Below are 22,371 nucleotides of genomic sequence, written 5' to 3'. Positions count from 1 at the left end.
TGTGTAATTTCAGAATGCTGATGAGGATCACACAGCCAGCTGGAGGGGTGGGATTTAAACACACTGTCAGAGCAGGGACTCAGAGATCGGGGGGCTAGTTTTAAAGGACACCCCAATCCCAAAGTTAAATTAAAGGCCCCCCCTTCCCCACCCACAACATTGGGAATTAACCTCCCCCCCCCCCCCCCCCCGCCCCACATCCTATGGATATTGGGCCACCTGACAGACAAAGGAACACCCCCAACACTCACAAACATCAGAGTGACCTTACACCCACTCCCTCCTCTACCAGTATCAGAGGGCTTCCCACCCCCTTTCAATCTCTGGCTCTCCCTATTCGTCATCTCCGGCTCCCCCTATTCATAGTCTTCGGTTTCCCCTACCCCAATGCACAGATAAACCCACCCCATGTCAATCACTGAGCCCCACATCCACACATAAGGGGAACATCCGCAATAGGGCTCCCCAGAGGTCCATCCCTGGCAGTGCCAACCTTGGCAGTGCCAAGGTGCCCAGTTGCCAGTGCCAGCATTCCAGGTTGGCTACACCTGGGTGCCAGGGGTCAGTGACAGGGCACTGCCCAGCTTGTCCCTCACCACCTGGGGGCTAAACCACGAGTTTTAGTTTTCAAAAATCAGTAGTGAGTTGCAACGGTGTGACATCAAGGGGAGAGGATTCAACATGGCTGAACATTATGATGTAAAGCCATTTAATTACATTAAAATCTATGTCAGATCATCAGATATAGGAGCAGAATTAAGCCATTCAGGCCATCGAGTCTGCTCCACCATTCAATCATGGCTGATAAGTTTCTTAACCCCATTCGCCCGCCTTTTCTTCATAACCTTTGATTCCCTTACCAATCAAGAACCTATCTATCTCTGTCTTGAAAACATTCAATGACCTGGCCTCCACAGCCTTCTGTGGCAAAGAGCTCCATAGATTCACCACTCTCTGGCTGGAGAAATTCCTCCTCATCTCGGTTAGAAAAAGAACCATAGAAAATTACAGCTCAGAAACAGGCCTTTTGGCCCTTCTAAAGTGAGATGAGGAGGAACTTTCTCTGAGACTGCTCGTCTCTCCTACTCATGGAAATTCAGGCACCCTTTCTGGGATGAAGATGATCATGTTACTGAAGAGGGGCAGGGAAGATCAAGTTCTGAAATCTCAACAGAGCAAATACCATTATGGCCCTTCCGTGAGATTTTGCAGCCCTAACAGGATTTGCACCCATGGCGACCGGGCCCACTAAATTCCAACCTTTAACTCATGTTATTCCCTCAGGACCAAAATGTTTCTGTCTTAAGGTAAAAGATGACAGTTAAAGTGGGTAAAATAAACTGATGCTATTTGCCCTGTGCTGTGGAATGTTATCAAGCTGCCAACATGTCAGTATTCGGAACGCCCTGCATTTAGGCCGCACTTCATGAGAACATCTCGAGGGAAGAAAAATGTATTCAATGCATAGGCCACATCCCTGATTCAAACTGATTTATTGAAAAGTTACAAGATCACTGAAGTGAGCCTGTCTTCACTGTACTACTAAGAATATTCTGAAAGCAAAACGCAACACACTTATAGAATCATAGAATCCCTAGAGTGCAGAAGGAGGCAATTCGGCCCATCAAGACTGCACTGACAACAATCTCACCCAGGCCCTATCTCCGTAACCCCACTTATCTACCCTGCTAATCCCTCTGACACGAAGGGTCAATTTAGCATGGCCAATCCACCTAATCCACACATCTGAAGTCATTATGATTAGGTCAGTCATATTGGCCTGAAGTGTACACTCCCACACTGGTGGGTTTTTAGGCAGGGGTGTGCTTGAAATTTCCAGTGATTTTATGCTGGGGCGGGCAAGGCCTGGGATGGGAAGCCTGCCCTTGCCCCAGTTGAGGCACTTATGTGTCAAATTAAAGACCACTAAAAAGGGCAATTTCCAATCCAAGTTCAATTCTTCGGCAAGCAGGAACATTGAACTTCCAGGCAGAAAGGCTAAAAAGAATCAGAATGGGATCTGGGGAGGAAGGCGCGTGGTGGAGGTGGGGTGCGCCTTCATCAGAAGATCCCCTTGAAGCCCGGTGACCTCCAGATCTCCCTTTTACCCGCTCTTTCTTCCCCTGCCAGTGATTTGATTTGATTTATTATTGTCACATGTATTGGTATACAGTGAAAAGTATTGTTTCTTGCACGCTATACAAAGCATACCGTTCATAGAGTACATCGGGGAGAAGGAAAGGAGAGGGTGCAGAATAAAGTGTTATAGTCATTGCAAGGCAATTGAGAAAGATCAGCTCCAGTCAAAAGTCAGGAAAGAAGCTGTTCTTGAGTCAGCTGGTACACGATACCAGACTTTGGAAGAAGGTGGGAGAGAGTATGTCCGAGTGCATGGGGTCCTGGATTATGCTAGCTGCTTTTCCAAGGCAGTGGGAATTGTAGATGGAGTCAATGGATGGGAAGCTGGTTTGCGTGATGGATTGGGCTACATTCACGACCTTTGTAGTTTCTTGCTGTCTTGGTTAGAGCAGGAGCCATGCAAAGCTGTGATGCATCCGGAAAGGATGTTTTCTCTGTTGCGTCTGTAAACATTGGTGAGAGTCGTAACGGACATGCTGAATTTCCTTTGCCTCCTGAGAAAGTAGAGGCATTGCTGGGTTTTCTTAACGTTGGCGTCTCTTCCCCAAGACCCTGATCACCCCCCTCATAAATCCCACCAGCATCACCTCCCCCTTCTCCCTACCCGCCGCCCCCCCCCCCCCCTTCCCCCCCCCACGCTTCCACCAAGCCTTCCCTACCCTCCCCATTCTGGAAGCCCTTACACTTTTCTTGTCCTCTGGCTCTTCAGCTAAGGTAGATCCATGTAGTTCCTCTTCTGTCCACTGCAGTGGGACTGTAGAGCTGCCATCCAATTGGATCGGCTCTAAGGCAGGACTTCCACCCAAGTGAGGGGTGAAATTCTTGCCTGCAGCCAATCAGCGCCGAACCCCTGCCATCTGAGAAATTCAGGACATTGTTTCCACTTGGCTGAGGGGATATTTTGAGTCCCCTATTCCAATTATCAGTGAAACTAACTGCCACTTGCTTCGAACAATCCCTCTGATAGCTGTTTCCAGCCAAAACTCCTGCACATGCAGTTCTGGTGGGAGAAATTTGTAGCTGCATATTAAACTGGAAAGATTTCCCCACTATGATTACTCAGCACTTAATCCAAGAGTTAGTTGGAAAAATAAATCACCATCTTGTGATCAAGAGTTTTAATACTGGAATTACAAAGCACAAGAGAGAGCCCTTTTAAAAGTTTCAAATCAAATTCTTGGATTTGCTCATTTCTTTCCATCAGGGCAGCATGGTGGCACAGTGGTTGGCGCTGCTGCCTCACAGTGCCAATGACCAGGATTCAATTTCAGCCTTGGGTGACTGTGTGGAATTTGCACATTCTCACTGTGTCTGCATGGGTTTCCCCCAAGTGCTCCGGTTTCCTCTCACAGTCGAAAGATGCACGGGTTAGGTTGATTGGCCATGCTAAATTGCCCCTTAGTGTCAGGGGGATTAGCAGGGTAAATATATGGGGTTACCGGGATAGGGCCTGGCTGGGATTGTGGTCGGTGCAGACTCAATGGGCTAAATGGCCAGCTTCTGCACTGTAGGGATTCTATGATTCTATGATTTGATTTAATTTGATTTGATTTCATTTATTGTCACATGTATACAGTGAAAAGTATTGTTTATTGCGTGCTATACAGACAAAGCATACCGTTCATAGAGAAGGAAATGAGAGAGTGCAGAATATGCTGTTATTGTCATTAAAGCATTATTAGAGAGTTTGAAAGAGTTAGAATGAAGTTTTAGAAGCATGGAACGAGAGTAAAAGATAGAATTAGAAGGTATGCTGGGCACAGTTTGAAAGTAGTCGCCTCAGTCCGACGCCATCTTGGATAACTTTTCCTTTTCATCAGAAATTTATACTGAGCCGCTGACCCAGTTGAAACGACAGTAGTTACAACTTGCTCCAAGTCCTCTGCACATGTGGCTACCACAGGGGGCAGATATTGGTGGATCGGAAAGCAGTGTAGGTCAGTGAGCTCTGAGGTACTGACTGAATGGGACATAGTTCGAATTAGGATATAGGCAGCGGAGTTTAGGATGAATTCAGGTTCATGAAGGGTCAGCAAATATAACAACCTTGGTGACCAAAGGTTTCTATTGCAACAGGTAGAGATGGTGATAAAACATTTCACTGTTTACTTCGTAAAAATTACATGTGCTTTATTCATTATTCACTAACTTTTAGTTACATTGCGGTAAACAGATGAGTGCCACCTGTTGAATAACACAAACATTTCCATTTACATCGCTGTCCTTTTCTGTTCATTACTCATAAGATTCCAAACATTAAAACAAGTCTTTCTCAATGAGGTACACATCACAAACGGAAGGGTGGGGAAGAGGAGGCTTGAGTCCATTGATTCCCATTGATAGCCATTTAGCAGCAGTGTCAAGATGAGTTCCTACCCACTGTTTTCACCAGTGTAAATACAGACACTTCTCTTCGACAATCTGAGAAATAGGATTGAATCTTCACTGCTCTTGTGGTATGGCCTAGCTTGCTCTGCAGTTCGAGGGCAAATGGGAATGGGCAACAAATGCTGGCCTTGCCAGTGATGCCCACACCTGTCAAAGGAATAGGACAAAAAGTTGTATTTTTAACGCTCCATAAGATCAGTTACAAAGCATTGTATCGCTGTGCGTAAACACTGCTGATTAGCAGCTCTTTGTCAAATACTGACTGCGTGTGTAAAGGAGTCTGAAATAGGGACCTTAAGTATTAGATAGTCACTAATAAGTCCTATAAGGAATTCAAGAGAAACTGCTTTATTCAGAGATTTGTTAGAAACAAAAGAGATAGCATCGACTTCATGAAGCCTCGTGGAGAACATGCCCTTGTCTACATCAATGGGGACGAAGTAGAAAGGGTCGGGAGCTTCAAGTTTTGAGGTGCCCAGATCACCAACAACCTGTCCTGGTCCCCCCATGCCGACACTATAGTTAGAAAAGCCACCAACACTTCTACTTTCTCAGAAGACCAAAGAAATTTGGCATGTCCGCTATGAATCTCACTAACCTTTACAGAGGCTGCCTCAGAAAAGCAGCCAGCATAATTAAGAACCCCACATACCCCGACATACTCTCTTCCATCTTCTTCTGTCGGGATAAAGATACAAAAGTCTGAGGACACATACCAACCCACTCTCTACACCCGAACTATGACTGTAACATTACATTCTGCCCTCTCTCCTTTCCTTCTCTATGTACGGTATGCTTTGTCGGTATAGCGTGCATGAAACAATACTTCTCACTGTATACTAATACATGTGACAATAATAAATCAAATCAAATCAAAAGAATGCGGTAATTGATACCCTAAGTTTTACATTTGATTTTGGCATGGGGGTGAGCATAAGATGTTTCACTCCAGGTATGATTCAGGTGACCCACTAGGAAGCTTTAATCAAACAAAGTTTATTTAAGAACACAGTTAAAATATAACAAAGAGAATTAGCGTAACTTTTACCAATTACAAAATTTAAACATAACACAGTGTAACTCCTAACAGCCAACAATCTCTGCTGTTCCAAGTTAAATACCATCCCACAGGCATACACCCTTCTTCAGACTTGGCACAGAAAGAAGTATACTCACCTGATGCTGGAGTTCCAGCTTTTTAACACCTGCGGTGAATTGGTCCTTTGAATGCCGGATCAATTCTCCGAGGATCCCCAGTCCTGGAACTTACAGAAAGCCTCTGAAGAGAGAGAGAGAGAGAGAGAGAGAGAGAGAATCACTGCCTTCTCCCACTAGCTTCTAGCAGCAACTGAAACAAAACTAAAAACTTGGAATGTAAAAATAAAACCGTCCCCAAGCATATAACCTGACCTGTCAATCATCCTCGGTCAAGCTCCACTCAACAGTCCCAAGGGACACTAAAAACCACAGGATCCTGCATTGGGCCAGATTAAAAATAAGCATGGTGTCATTTATACTGCCTCAGCAGCAATAAAGGATACTGGTTACAGACAAAACTGCACCAATAAAATGCCAGGGCCTGCTTGAACATCCTGCAGAGAAACATGCCCAGGACCACAAGAAACTACAAAGGGTCGTGAATGTAGCCCAATCCACCATGCAAACCAGTCTCCCATCCATTGACGCTGTCTACATCTCCTGTCGCCTCAGAGGAACAACCAGCATAATTAAGGACCCCACGCACCCCAGCCATACTCTCTTCCACCTTCTTCCATCAGGAAAAAGATACAAAAGTCTGAGGGCATGTACCAACCGACTCAAGAACAGCTTCTTCCCTGCTGCCATCAGACTTTTGAATGGGCCTACCTCGCATTAAGTTTATCTTTCTCTACACCCTAGCTATGACTGTAACATGACATTCTGCACCCTTTCCTCTCCTTCGCTATGTATGGTATGCTTTGTCTGTATAATGTGCAAGAAACAATACTTTTCACTGTATCCCTATACACGTGACAATAACAAATCAAATCAAATCATAATCAAAATGATTAAAATACATTTCTTAAAGGCACAGTACCATCACATGATGCTTTTATATTACTTTTGTGCTGTAAAACTCCCACAATGTAGGTTTGTGTCGTTGATAGTACGCCCGGGTATGTATCGCCCAACTTACCTTATCTGGCAGCATTCTGCTTTTCATACATTGCTATATTTGTATTGGGCTATTTTGCCAATGATCCAAATGGCTGTCATTAACAGGCACCCAATGAGTGTTGCACTTCAGGTTAAAGCTTCCACTTATTTTGCATCAGTAATAATTGTACTTTGTGACACCATTGATTAGTATTGACCGCTCTGCTGCAGACTGTTATCACAAGGGTACATTGCAAAGTATTCCCTTTCCATTGACAAAGAACACAGGCTGACACTTATCATCAAGACCCACATGAGATCGATGAGTTTTACTCCGGCATTTACAGATAAGGAGGAGAATGCTGCAGAGAAAAATAAAGTCAGTTTTTACTGAACGAACAAGGATTCATCCCCACCACATCTATAGCGCAGGGATTGGAGAAGGGCGGGTGTTCATTCATATTATTTCCACACATTTTAAAACCCCACACAAAAAAGAACCACTTTGGAAAATTATGATGGCGATGGCATCTGCTGTAGTGCGAAGTCTCCTGACATCACACTGTTATAGGACAGCTTTCAGAGAAGACTGCTCTTGACTGAAAAGAGCCTTGGCAGAAACTTCTTAATACATTGCCCTTTAAATCCACACATGCTGACTGGTGCAGATGGCCATGGGTTGGCATCACTTTAGTCTTCCCTTGGATCTCAGAGATACATCGTTTACATCAAAGGCTTTCTCTGTATCAGACTAAGCTCCCATTGATTTTACCTGTTTAAAAACCACAGTCAGCAGGGTGCATTTGCACCTTGGCTCCAGGCCAGTGTGAAGGGTTTGTACTCGTGTTAAGTTTGTGCCAGCAGAGAGTCTTCATTGGATTCACTCCAGTAAGGTCTTGCCAATGCAAGGCGGGCTTGTTTTTTTAAAGAGCCAGACCACAATTTAACAAGCACATGAAACAAAATCTCTTTGCGTCAACCTGCTGAATAAGAGTTGAATTAATCTGTCCATGTGCATCATGAATGTAGGTCATCGATGTACAAAAGATTGTAAAAGAAAAACCTCTAATTGAGGAAAGTTATGATCATAGAATCCTACAGTGCAGAAGAAGGCCATTCGGCCCATCGAGCCTGCACCGACCACGATCCCACCCAAGCCCTATCCCCATAATACCAAGTATTTACACGAGCTAGTCCCCCTGACTCAAAGGATCAATTTAGCATGGCCAATCCACCTAACCCGCACATCTTTGGAGTGTGGGAGAAATCTGGAGCACCCGGAGTAAACCCACGCAGACACAGGGAAAATGTGAAAACTCCACACAGACACTGTCCCAAGCCGGGAATCGAACCTGGGTCTCTGGTCTCTGTGAGGCAGCAGTGCTAACCGCTGTGCCACCGTGCTGCTGATTCTTCATGTAACAGGGCAGAAATAAATCTGGAACAATACTTCAGTACAGAGAAAAATGGTTAGTGTTGTGAAAGATGAGATTTTGTTAAAAATGTCAGGAAGTATTTATTTACACAGGGCATATCCACAGCTGGGATGCTTTGCTAGGTAGAATGGTTGAGGTCATGACATTGAGTTCAATTAAGAAATGGCTGAATGCGGTAATGAAAATATGTTTGCGTTGATAGTCTGGAAGGTTGAGATCAAACGGATCATGCTTTACCCATTCTCTTTGATACAAAATGACTTCTGTCCAATTTCTGGACTACGTCAGACAGCTAATGAAATGAATTGCACCTTTTCCCGACTCTATTTATAATAGAGGTAAGCATTTGGCTCCAAATTCCAGCTGCGAAAGCTGTTATCCACTTCAGGGCCGCAAAACTGGCAGTTTTCATTCTCTGCTCATTTTCGTAATAATCTTAATGATTGGCTGCCACTGTGGAGTCGAACTATATCCATTTCAAAAGAGTGGGTTTGTAATAGTGATAGTCTCTTCACAGGCTGGAATCGACTGTGTTCTTTTCTCTCTTGGATGAGTATTTGCAGGGGAAAGAAAAGTATAATGGAAATTAAAATAGAACAAGGCTGAAATGGATTTAAATTACCCATACCAGTGGTTGTCAATGACATGGCGAGTTGCACTTTACACCTTAACCGACCTGTAGTTGGGCTATCTCCTCCTTAAATTTATTCAATGTCCTGGCATCCACTGCGCTCTGGGGTAGTGAATTCCAAAGATTCATGTTCCTTTGAGGGAAGTAATTTCTCCCCATCTCTGTTTTCAATCTGCTACCCCTTGTCTTAAAATTCTGACATCTCGTTCTAGATTGCCCCACAAGAGGAAACATTCTCACCACATCTCCCCTATCAATCCCGTTTAGCATCTGATATATATCATTTAGATCTCTTCCTCATTCCTCTAAACTCTAGCGAGTCTCGGCCTAAACTGCTCAACCTCACTTCACAAAACAAACCCCTCATCTCAAACTATTGAACCTCCTCTGAACTACTTCCAATGCTACTACATCCCTCCTCATGTAAGGGGACCAAAACTGCACTATATTCCAGGTGCAATCTCACTAATGCTGTGTACGATTACAGCAACACTTCCTTGCTTTTATACTCTATTCCTTTAGCGATAAATGTCAAAATGCCACTTGCTTTCCATATTACCTGGGCTACCTGCATACTAGATTTCTGCAATTCATGCACAACAACACCCAGATCCCTCTGCACCAAAGCATTCTGAAGTTTCACTCCATTTCTATTTATCTAACAAAATAGATAACCTCACACTTATTCACGTTAAATTCCATTTGCCAAATTTTGGCCCACTCACCTAACCTATCCACACCCATTTGTAAATTGCTTATTTGTGAAATGAGCTGAACTAAACTAGCCACATAAGTACTGTGGCTACAAGAGCAGGTCAGAGTCTGTGAACCCTTTGGAGAGTAACTCACCTCCTGACTCCCCAAAGCCTGTCCACCATTTACAAGGCACAAGTCAGGAATGTGATGAAATACTCTCCACTTGTTTGGAGGAGTGCAGCTCACACTACACTAAAGAAGCTTAACACCATCCAAGACAAAGCAGCCTGCTTGATCAATGGCCCATGCACCACCTTAAATATTCATATACCTCCACCACTAATGCACAATAATCTCTCCCTCAATGTCAACAAAATGGAGATAGTCATCGACTTCAGGAAGCATAGTCAAGGACATGCCCCTGTCTACATCAATGGGGATGAAGTAGAAATGGTCGGGAACTTCACGTTTTTAGGTAGCCCGATCACCAAAAACCTGTCCATGCCGACACTATAGTTAAGAAAGCCCACCAATGCCTCTACTTTCTCAGAAAACTAAGGAAATTTGGTATGTCTACTACGACTCTCACCAACTTTTACAGATGCACTATAGAAAGCATTCTTTCTGGTTGTATCACAGCTTGGTATGTCTCCTGCTCTGTCCAAGACCACAAAAAACTATAAACGGTTGTGAGTAAAGCCCAGTCCATCATGCAAACTAGCCTCCCACTCATTGACACTGTCTACATTTCCCGCTGCCTCAGAAAAACAGCCAGCATAATTAAGGAACCCACGCACCCCGGACATTCTCTCTTCCACCTTCTTCCGTCGGGAAAAAGATATAAAAGTCTGAGATCACATACCAACCGACTCAAGAACAGCTTCTTCCCTGCTGCCATCAGACTTTTGAATGGACCTACCTCACATTAGGTTGATCTTTCTCTATGCCCTAGCTATGACTGTAACACTACGTTCTGCAATCTCTCTTTTCATTCTCTATATATGATATGCTTTGTTTGTATAGCGCACAAGAAACAATACTTTTCACCATATATTAATACATGCAACAATAATAAATCAAATCAAATCAGTGGCAGCAGTGTGTACTATCTACAAGATGCACTGCAGCAACTCACCAAGGCTCCTTCGACAGCACAATCCAAATCTGCAACATTCCGGCCAAGAAGGACAAAGGCAGCAGATGCATGGGAACACTGCCTCCTGCAGGTTCCACTCCAAGCAGCACACCACTCTAACTTTGAAATGCACCACCGTTGTCACTGGGTCAAAATGCTGGAACTCCCATCCCAGCAGGACTGTGGGTGAATCTACAGCACATAAACAGCACCGGTTCAAGAAGGCAGTTCACCACCACTTTCATTCGGGATAGACCATGAGGCTGTGCCAGCAACGGTCATATCCCATGAAATAATAAAATAAAATGTCCAGTGTGTCCCCCTTATCAGTTTGGTATGTTGGATTAGAGTTGCTTGCTTTCAGAGACACATGAAGCAAGGTAAAAACCCCTTTGCGATGCTTCCTGGAAAACATTAGTGTGAAAGTTGTGAGATGCTTGTGGAAAATCCCAGGCAGCCTCCTTGAACTTAATGAGACTCTTAATGAGCCTAATTGGCCAGATGCCTTGTGTGGGGGTTGAGGAGGGCCCAGCTCTTCTGCTGCCCTGAACTCACCTTGGCAAAGACAGTCAGTGTTGGGAGCAGGGGCGTTGGCTGGCAGGCTGGCTGGCTGGCTGGCTGGCTGCCACGACTATTCTCAAGCCCCATTCAACCCCAGGTATCTGCTGGATGCTGGGGAAAGGAATTGGAAGGGCAGTGAGCAGGGATTAAAATAACCGTGGGCTGTGGACATCCTGCCAGCCTTTGCACTGTTCAACTAAAGAAGTGTATGAAAAGGGGAAGGAAGACTTGGGAGGGAAGAAAAGAATGATGAGTTAAAGGAGTGAGCATGTCTTTATTGCACAATCATATAATCCTCCCATGTAGACACATTAAATATACACATTACATATACATATTTATATATACACACACATTATTTATTTGGGATCACAGTAAATTATGATAAATAATCACTTGTGAATGGGCTGCCAAGTAGGGTGGTGGAGGCAGACACGCTGGCGTCGTTTAAGACTTACCTGGATAGTCACATGAACAGTCTGGGAATGGAGGGATACAAACGAATGGTCTAGTTGGACCAATGAACGGCACAGGCTTGGAGGGCCGAAGGGCCTGTTTCCTGTGCTGTACTGTTCTTTGTTCTTTGATGGCTTTCTTTATCATGTTATATGGTTCTTGGTTCCTGGATGCAGCTGGCAAGGTTGACCAGATTGCCTGAGTGCATTCCGAGTGAATTCCTTTCTGGGATCTTGCATGGAGCAGTCGAGTAAGAGTGGCAGATTTCCTTCTCTGAAGCACATGAATAGACCATTGCACAATAATCCGGCAGTTTCAGAATCACAGGATACTACAGTGCAAAAGATGCCCTTAGGCCCATCGAGTCTGGACCGATGCATTAAAGGCCCTGCCCTGCCCATCTAATCCCATTTGCCAGCACTTGGCCCATAACCTAGGGACGCACGGTGGCACAGAGGTTAGCATTGCTACCTCACAGCACCAGGGACCCGGATTCAATTCCCGGCTTGGGTCAATGTCTGTGCGGAGTTTGCACGTTCTTCCCATGTCTGCGTGGGTTTCCTCTGGGCGCTCTGGTTTTCTCCCACAGTCCGAAAGACGTGCTGGTTAGGTGCATTGGCCATGCTAAATTCTCCCTCAGTGTACCCGAACAGGCGCCGGAGTGTGACGACTGGGGGATTTTCACAGTAACTACATTGTTAATGTAAGCCTACTTGTGACAAATAAATAAACTTTGACTTTTTTAAATGTTATGGCGTGCCACGTACTCAACCAGGTACTTTTTAAAGGATGTGATGCATCCCGCCTCCACCACTCTCCCAGGCAATGCATTCCAGACCGTCACCACCCTCTGTGTAAAAAAATATTTCCTTTAATCCTCCCTAATCCTCCCACACTTCATTTGAAACATGTGTCCCTTCGTAACTGACCCTTCAACTGAGGGGAACAGCTGCTCCCTAGCCACCCTGTCCATGCCCCTCATAAACATGAACACCTCAATCAGGTCACCCCTCGTCTTCTCTGTTCCAGAGAAAACAACCCAAGTCTATCCAACCTCTCTTTATAACTTAAATGTTCCATCCCAGGCAGCATTCTGGTGAATCTCCTCTGCACCCCTTCCAGTGTTATCACATCCTTCCTATAACGTGGCGACCAGAACTGCACACAGTACTCCAGCTGTGGCCTCACCAAAGTTCTATACAACTCCATCATGACCTCTCTGCTTTTGTGATCTATTCCCCGATTGATAAAGGCAAGTGGGCCATATTGCATTTTTCACCACCCTATTAACCTGCCTTTCTGCCTTCAGAGATCTATGGACAAACATGCCAAGGTCCCTTTGTTCTTTGGAACTTCCCAGTGTCAGACCTTTCATAGTATACTTCCTTGTCAAATTACTCCTCCCAAAGTGTATCACCTCACACTTGTCGGGGTTAAATTCCATCTGCCACTTATCCACCCATTTGACCATCTCGTCCATATCTTCCGATAACCCAAGACACTCAACCTCACTGTTAACCACCCGGCCAATCTTTGTGTCATTGGCAAACTTACTGAACCTGCCCCCCCGCCACATAGTCATCTATGTCATTTATATAAATGGCAAACAACAGGGATATGGAATATAGCAAAGAGGGATATGGGCCAAATGCGGGTAATTGGGATTAGCTTAGGGGTTTAAAAAATAGGGCGGCATGGACAAGTTGGGGCGAAAGGCCTATTTCCTTGCTGTAAACCTCTATGACTCTATGACTCTAATAGGGGTCCAGTATAGATCCCTGTGGTACGCCACTAGTCACTGGCCTCCAGTCACTAAAGCAGCCATCTGTCATCACCCTCTGCCTCCTACCACTAAGCCAATTATGAATCCACCTTATCAGATCACCCAGCATCCCATGTGCGTTTGCCTTCTCAATAAGTCTCCCATGTGGGACTTTGTCAAAGGCTTTGCTGAAATCCATGTAAAATACAATCAACCGCACTGCCCTCATCTGCACGCTTGGTTACATGTTAAAAAAATACAATCAAATTTGTTAGGCATGACTTCCCTTTGACAGAAAATACCATGCTGACGATCCCTGATTGGCCGGGTGGTTAACAGTGAGGTTGAGTGTCTTGGATTTTCGGAAGATATGGACGAGGTGGTCAAACGGGTGGATAAGTGGCAGATGGAATTTAACGCTGACAAGTGTGAGGTGATACACTTTGGGAGGAGTAATTTGACAAGCAAGTATACTATGAAAGGTGTGACACTGGGAAATTCCAAAGAACAAAGGGACCTTGACGCATTTGTCCATCGATCTCTAAAGGCAGAAAGGCAGAAACCCTATTAACATAGGGTGGTGAAAAAGGCATATGGCACACTTGCCTTTATCAATCGGGGTATAGATTACAAAAGCAGAGAAGTCATGATGGAGTTGTATAGAACTTTGGTGAGGCCACAGCTGGAGTACTGTGTGCAGTTCTGGTCGCCACATTATTGGAAGAATGTGAACGCACTGGAAGGGTTGCAGAGGAGATTTACCAGGACGCTGCCTGGGATGGAACATTTAAGTGATGAAGAGAGGTTGGATCGGCTTGAGTTGTTTTTGTTGGAGCAGAGAAGACTGAGGGGTGACCTGATTGGGGTATTCAAGATTATGAGGGGCATGGACAAGGTGGATAGGGAACAGCTGTTCCCCTTAGTTAAAGGGTCAGTTATGAGGGGACACAAGTTAAAAGTGAGGGGTGGAAGGTTTAGGGGGGATTTGAGGAAAAACGTTTTTACCCAGAGGTGATGATCTGGAATGCACTGCCTGGGAGGGTGTTGGAGGTGGGATGCATCACATCCTTTAAAAAGTACCTCGATGAATACTTGGCACACCATAACATTCAAGGCTATGCACCAAGTGCTGGCAATTGGGATTAGGTGGGCAGGTCAGGACATTTCATGCGTCAGTGCAGACGTGATGGGCTGAAGAGCCTATTCTGCACTGTAGTATTCTGTGATTTTGTGATCAACCTTTGCCTCTCCAAATGGAGATAGATTTTCTCCTTCAGAATCTTCTCCAGTAGTTTCCCAACCACAGACATGAGGCTCAATGGTTTGTAGTTTCCTGGCTTGTCTCTCCAACTTTCTTAAATCGTGGGATCACATTAGCTGTTCTCCAGTCCTCTGGCACCTCCCCGGTGGCCTGAGAGGAATGAAAAATTTGGGTCAGAGCCCCTGCAATTTCCTCCCTTGCCTCCCACAACAGCCTGGGACACAATTCATCTGGACCTGGAGACTTGACCGCTTTTAAGCCCTCCAATGCTTTGTCACTCCCTGTGATAATTTTCTCTAGAGTCTCACAGTCTTTCTCCCAAGTTCCATAATTACCTCCTCATTCTCGTGGGTGAAGACGGATGTGAAATATTTGTTTAACATTCTACCAATGTTCTCTGCCTCCACCCACAGATTTCCCCCTTGGTTCTTAATGGGCCCTACTCTTTCCCTGGTTATCCTCTTCCCATCGATATACTTACAGAATATCTTAGGATTTTCTCTACTTTTACCAGCCAGGGTTTTCTCATATCCCCTCCTTGCTTTCCTAATTGATTCCTTAAGCTCCATTCTGCACTTTCTGTACTCCACTAATGCCTCCGCAAACTTACTCCCTTTATACTTGTTAAAAGCCTCTCTTTTCCTATTCATTGTATCCTGAATGTCTCTGGTCATCCATGGTTCTCCTGGGTTTGTTACACTTTCCTATTACCCTAGAGGGGACATGTTGGGCCTGCACCCTCCCATTTCATCTTTGAATGCCCCCCACTGCTCTTCTGTAGATTTCCCCACAAGTAACGTGTTCCAGTCTACCTTGGCCAGATCCTGCCTTATTTTGTTAAAATCTACTCTCCCCCAATCCAAAGCCTTTTTCTGCAACTTGTCTATTTCTTTGTCCATATCAAATTTGAATTGAACCATGCTGTGGTCGCTATCACCAAAATGCTCCCCCATCAATACATCAACCACCTGTCTGGCTTCATTCCCCAGAATTAAGTCCAGCATTGTGCCATCCCTTGTTGGATCCTCTACGTATTGACCTAAAAGGTTTTCCTGTTTGAATTTTAAGAACTCTACTCCATCCAAGCCCTTAACATGATGGCTATCCCAATTAATGTTGGGAAAGTTGAAATCACCTAATATAATTACCCTCTTATTATTTTTACACCCCTCCACGAATTGCGCACATATTTGCACTTCAATTTCCCGCTGACTATCTGGGGGTCTATAATAAACACCTAGCAATGTAGCTGCCTCTTTTTATTCCTAAGTTCTACCCACAAAGTTTCATTTGATGCCCCCTCATGTTAGTGATCTCTGTAGAGCACCATGTGTGGGAGATTCGAAAATGGGCAGTACGGTGGCACAGTGGTTAGCACTGCTGTCTCACAGCGCCAGGGCCCCAGGTTCAATTCCGGCCTCAGGTCACTGTCTGTGTGGAGTTCGCACCTTCTCCCTGTGTCTGCGTGGGTTTCCTCCAAATGTTCCGGTTTCCTCCAACAGTCCAAAGATGTGCAGGTTAAGTGTAAGGGCAATGCTAAATTGACCCTTTGTCAGGGGGACTAGCTGGGGCGGTACAGTGGCACAGTGGTTAGCACTGCTGCATCACAGCACCTGGGCTCCGGGTACAATTCCCGGCTTGGGTCACTGTCTGTGTGGAGTTTGCACATTCTCCTTGTGTCTGCGTGGGTTTCCTCTGGGTGCTCCGGTTTCCTTCCACAGTCTGAAAGATGTGCTGGTTAGGTGCATTGCCCTGGACAGGCGCCAGAGTGGGGGAATTTCACTGTAACGTCATTGCAGTGTTAATGTAAGCCTTACTTGTGACTAATAAATGAACTTTCAAAAAGTCTTTCGGGTAAATGTGTGGGGTTACAGAAGTAGGGCCTGGGTGAGAATGTGGTTGGTACAGACTTGATGGGCTGAATGGCCTCCTCTGTACTGTAGGGATTTTATGAAAACCTCGCTGAAAAAACAGCGTGACTATTCCAGTTTTCACACGAATTTGACACTTAGAATTTTTGGGGGGAGAATCGCCCCACCTCCACCCCCACCCCCCCTCCCCTCCGCAACTTGCCATCTGGGATTGTGAACTTTTCATCACTCAGTCACTGCTGCGCCGCTTTCCCCAAATGTTCAGTCTCCATGTGGTGCACCAACATGCAAAAAAAAGATCGACACTGCAGAAAGACATCTGGGTTAATAACCCCTGAAGACTGGTCTTGACAGAGAGACACTTGAGAGGGAGCATGGGGAGGTGTGTATGGGAAGCTCAATTAATTATCCGACCACTTCACTGGAAGTGCAACATTCAGCTCACAACTTTCTTCAGTTTGGGTTTGGGAAGACATTCCTTTCCCTGCCATGTGTGCGCTCTGTTTCCAGAGGAAAATCTGGGCTGGCGTGAACAGATTACTGATGTGGACATTTCTCACCACAATAATATCTGCCCCAAAGGCAAACAGCTCTCCAATCACAACATCAATATATAAGAGGCCATTTGAAGAGCTTTATTGGATACTAGGCGCTGTCACACAGGGGTTAACCAGAGCACACGGCGCTTAAGCATTAAGACTGTCACACACACACACACATATATATGTATATATATGTTGTTTGTAATTAGCTGCATCCCATCGCACGGCAGCTTCAGAAAACAGGCAGAAAGCTATAATTCACCACCAAGTTTATTTATGGCTGACCCCTTGAATCATTGCATGGTAGATTCACTGATTGGACACAGTATGGGGGGGACGGGCGCGCTGCATCGGCTTAGGCAGACAGACAGAGGGAGAAGGGGGTGGATGCAAGCTTGCAGCCCGCTCACGCTGTAAACCGCCAGCACCTCCGACAAAAGCTGAACTCAAAGCCGCCTCCAATCCTCCGTCCAAGAGGCTCTTGTTGGCACCGCCTGGAGCGGTGGTGGTGGTGGGGAGAAGTGGCATCTTATTTGTTTTTTTTTGCCGTGGATGTGGGTTTGGGGGAAGCCCGTTGGCCCCAGCTGCTAGGTAAGGTCCTGTGGCGGCGCTCTGCCATGTGTTTGTGCTTGTCAGTGAACTAGACAAGGATCAGCTCGCTGGAGCCGCTCCATTCACACAGCGACTGTGAGCTGTTCTAGCACATCGCGGTCCTGGAGCCCGCTTTCCCTCTCTCTTTCTCTCTCTCACTCCTTTCTCTGTCTCTCTCTACATTCACTGTGAGTATCTGTGTGTGCATCCTTTAATTATCTGCATGCTACGTTGAAAGAAGGTTTGATTTTAAATCTAGAAGCAATGAATCTCTCTTAAAAGAAGCTTTATTTTCCCACTGGTTGTTGTTACTTAAATGTGCAAATTGCGAACGGCGGCATGCTTTAGAAACCGTGCCAGCCCGGAGTGTGCTGATAAAGGCTGCGGAATGAAGTTGTGGGAGACTTTAAATCGTTTTGCAAACTTTTTAGTGGAGATTTGTTCCCTCTCTCCTTCGCTCTGGTGTCTCTTTGTGTGGGATCGACGTGGCCAAACCTTGTGTGTGAGAGTGTAATACAGGCAGGGAGAGAGAGACAGAGAGAGACTTGCTGCCCTGTTCCGGGTGACAGGAGGAAATTGCAATTGAAGAATCAACTTGTTTATAATTACGTTCTGTTTTGGTTTTTTTTTTTCATTTTCTCCCCCACAGCCATTTAAGTGTGATTTATTTATTCCTTTCGGCTGCCTCTCTGGCTCAGTGCTTTCCGGAAGTTGCAATGTTATTTTCCCAACACATATAATGCCACCTACCTGATTCCTCATGTGTGATTCAGTCACTGACTTGCTTTTTTCGTGTATATAAAAGGGACACACGGCGCTTTTTGTTTCAAGCTGAAGGGAAACAATGGGATTATTTTGACTGGAATCTGGGGGTCCCTTTCCTGGGTGGGTGTGAAGTGGTTTACAGAGCCTGGGAGAGGGGGGTGGGGGGAAACAGGTCATTTCATGTAATCCTTTCGTCAACTCCCTCAATGGCTGCAAAGAAGCCAAAACGTAAACACAACTGACTTGAGCAATGACCAGCGACTCTACAACTAACTTCCAAACAGTTACTCTGGAGAGTGAGTTTGATTTGATTTGATGTATCATTGTCACATGTATTAGTATACAATGCAAAGTATTCTTTCTTGCCAGCTATACAAAGGGAGAAAGGAGAGTGCAGAATGTGGTTTCACAGTCATAGTTAGGGTGTAGAGAAAGATCAGATTAATGCGAGGTAGGTCCATTCAAAAGTTTGATGGCAGCAGGGAAGAAGCTGTTCTTGAGTTGGTTGGTACCTGTCCTCAGACTTTTGTATCTTTTTCCCCAGGGAAGAAGGTGGAAAAGAGTATGTCCGGGTCCGTGGGGTCATTAATTATGCTGGCTGCTTTCACGAGGCAGCGGGAAGTGTAGACAGTGTATTGACATGGATGGGAGACTGGGCTTCATTCACGACCCTTTGTCATTTCTTGCTGTCTTGGGCAGAGCAGGAGCCATACCAAACTGTGTTACAACCAGGAAGAATGCTTTCTCTGGTGCATCTGTAAAAGTTTGTGCTGAATGTTTGGTGCCGTGTTACCGCCCCCCGCCCCCCAATGAGTTGTAACGCCTGCTCCCTCTCTTTGGCGCACAAGTTTGCCAAGCCGAGGAAATAGCTCCGCACTGTTGCATGTGGCCAGGAACTGTGCTGTTCACCTCTCCTCACCCACTGCGACTCATTCCTCTGTACTTACAGCGGGAGAGTCGATGGCATTGAAAGGAAATATAGAAAAATATATAATAATATATAGACAAACACACACACAGGGCAGGTCCATAGGAAAAAAAAGGGACATCTGGTCTGACCCATATCATAGTCTTCTTCCTCACCATCTTTGGAACATATTATACCCGAACTCGTGAGGGTTAGGGTAGGGTTAAGGAATCAGGCGATGTTGCTAACTCTGACCATATCTGATTGCAATGTGTGGACACTGGATATACTCCGTGTGGCTTTGGTGCTAATGTTCTAAGTGCAGTTAGTACACTTATTTCCGACAGCGCCTTAAGATGGAGACACGATACCGTCGCACTATATATATGTATCCCGAACAAGGGGTTTCTCCCCATTCCTCCTGATCTTAACACATGGCAATCTGTACTATCCTTCCCGGGCCACGTTTGAAGTGTCCCATCTTCATTTGAAGCGTCCCATCTTCATTCCCTTCCCCGCCTACCCCTTATTCAACGCCGAGTTTCCAGGTAGAGACGTGTTTTTCTTCTTTCTCCACTCCCCCTGTTACTCGTGGCGCACATAACCACACAAAGCCACCACAATCCGCACCTTCCCCGTCTCACTCCCCACATCACTGTTCACGGGACGGGGATTGTGACTCACCAATAATATTTAGTTTTATTTGGGAAGGAAAAGTTAAATCCCAGCATACAAATCTTTTTTTCTGTGTTTGGAAATACATCTGCATTTGTACACAGCCTATATTCATATCCGTGCCCCCATCCGCCCCCCTCCACAAACTATGAAAGAGTGGTCCAACAGGTTAGTGAGATTTCGAGTGTTGAGTCAAACTTCCTGAAGTTTAGTAGGAGAGAGAAGCGAGGTCCTATCATTCTGTTGACAGTGGGTGGAGAATTGAAGGTATCCGCGAAAGCTTAGATTTTAATTTGGTCAAGGGGTTATTGTTGGGACCAGATTATTGGGAAATTGGCAGTGGTATGCGAACGTTGCCCAAAAGGAATACATTTATCCGCCCTCCCCCGAATTCAGGAAACTACTTTTGCTCACTGCTCCTTGTAACTTACAAGGTGCAGTTAAGTCCTAACCCAACAATAACTCTTCCATATTCATACCCCCATTAAATGTCACCCAGCTGTGATGGCGCTGATAAATTTTGAAATCAAGAGCTTAAAAAATTGGACTTAATAACAAAACAGTACAGAGACCCTTTTTATGTTGAATTGCAGAGCTCAATAACCAAGGCAACATTTCAGAAGTTTTGAAACCTGAGATATAACAGGGTAAAAGGAGCAAATGCTAAAACAAGAGGACAAACGCAGAAAATGCTGGTAAAGGGGTCAGTTGGCATCTCGAAATAGATGCTATAAAGGTGTTACCTTGTGTCGTCAAAAAGTAATCAAGGAATCTCTGACGGGAAGGTTGAGGAGCCCTGTGGAATAAGTTCTTAATGTTCTGAGTACAGATCCCAAAATCCTCAAAGCAACTTGATGTTTTATAGGAGATTAAGACACTTCTATGTTGTCGTCTCCAGAAAGGCTGCCCATGGTTGTACAATTAAATAGCTTGATTGATTTTGGCAAATTGAGACTGATGCATTTTTTGTTGTAGTTTTTAGTGTTTCCACTTTCCTCAAATTGATAGCTATTTCTCAAATCATTGGGAGTTAATCTAAGCAACTGCGGCTGGGAGACTTGGGTTTAGGAGAAAATGAGTCAAGGATTTTCCTTCTTTTCTGGGCATTTCAATGTTTCATGTGTCAGTTTCAGAGACCCTGTTTATGATTCTGATTACCAATTTTATTTTCGTAGGTTTTGCCGCCCTTATGTAGTCATTTCCTGGTCGCAATGAAGGAGAGTGTAATCCGAGCTTTCTGTGTTGCTTTTTTTCTCTAGAATCAGGTCAGAATTGCAATTTTTGAAGTGCGTTTGACAGTTATTGCCGCTTTAAATGATTGGGGGGGGGGGGGGGGCAATGCAGAAAGAAATTAGCCTCACACTGCGCCAGACGAGTGCCAGACGACAGAGGAAATGCGACGTGTGTGAGGTGCAGAGTTGTTCTGTGTGAAAAAGTTGACCCTGTTGTTATTGCCACAGGAAGAATTGGTTAATGGTTAATATTGTAGGACACAGTAAGAAGTCTCACAACACCGGGTTAAAGTCCAACAGGTTTATTTGGAATCATGAGCTTTCGGAGCGCTGCTCCTTCATCAGGTGAGACTGGTGGACTTTAACCTGGTGTTGTGAGACTACTTACTGTGCCCACCCCAGTCCAACGCCGGCAACTCCATATCAAGGCTATATTGTTGGGATAATAATGTTAAATGTTTACCTGCATTACACACTATGAACAGTTGCATACAATACCTGTGACTCTAATAAGTGGATTATATATTATTTATAGAAATATTTATATTATATATGAACATAATAAAGCAGGAATGCGTTTTAAGTGAAGTTGTCTTCCCATGGGGACAGAATTTCTGGCATTTTGTTGTGGGGGGGAGGGGGTTAGAGGTGAATAATTTAGCGTGAAATTCCCCTTCTTTGCACAAGAGGATAAGGTAAAAAGCAGAAGGCATGGAGTTAAAACTTTGATATAATAGTGTAAAGTCGCATGAACAGACAGGAGGGGTACGTCAATCAGTCCTCAGAACTCTGCATATCTTCCAATTGCGCGTCCCGGCAGCGAGGTACCCTGCAGAGAAGGTAGGAGGGAGAGGTGGGGGAGGAGGGGTGCCTTTGTAAGTGCCACTTTCTGAAGTAAAGCATTCAGCATCGACTTTGAATGCAGCCGGCACTCTCGAGTTAATGATGTTTGCTGGTCGCCTGTATGCGGTGAGTCCTGAATGTTGCTGACCATCAGAGGTTTCTGGACCGTTGTGAGTAGTGGTGAGTTGAGATTGTTTTGTGACTGAAAGGCAGTGCGAAAGACAGGAGAGTCGATTTGTTTGCCCCCAGTTACCCCATCAAATGTGCCGCTCCTCTCATTTGTTTTTCACGGGACATGGGGACAAGCCAATCATCCTTTCGTACTGTGTACATTATTAGTGCAA

This window comes from Mustelus asterias, chromosome 6 (genome assembly GCF_964213995.1).
Source record: "Mustelus asterias chromosome 6, sMusAst1.hap1.1, whole genome shotgun sequence".
Lineage (NCBI taxonomy): Eukaryota > Metazoa > Chordata > Chondrichthyes > Carcharhiniformes > Triakidae > Mustelus > Mustelus asterias.
The sequence above is the reverse complement of the archived record's forward strand: the minus strand, read 5'-3'. Positions refer to the sequence as shown.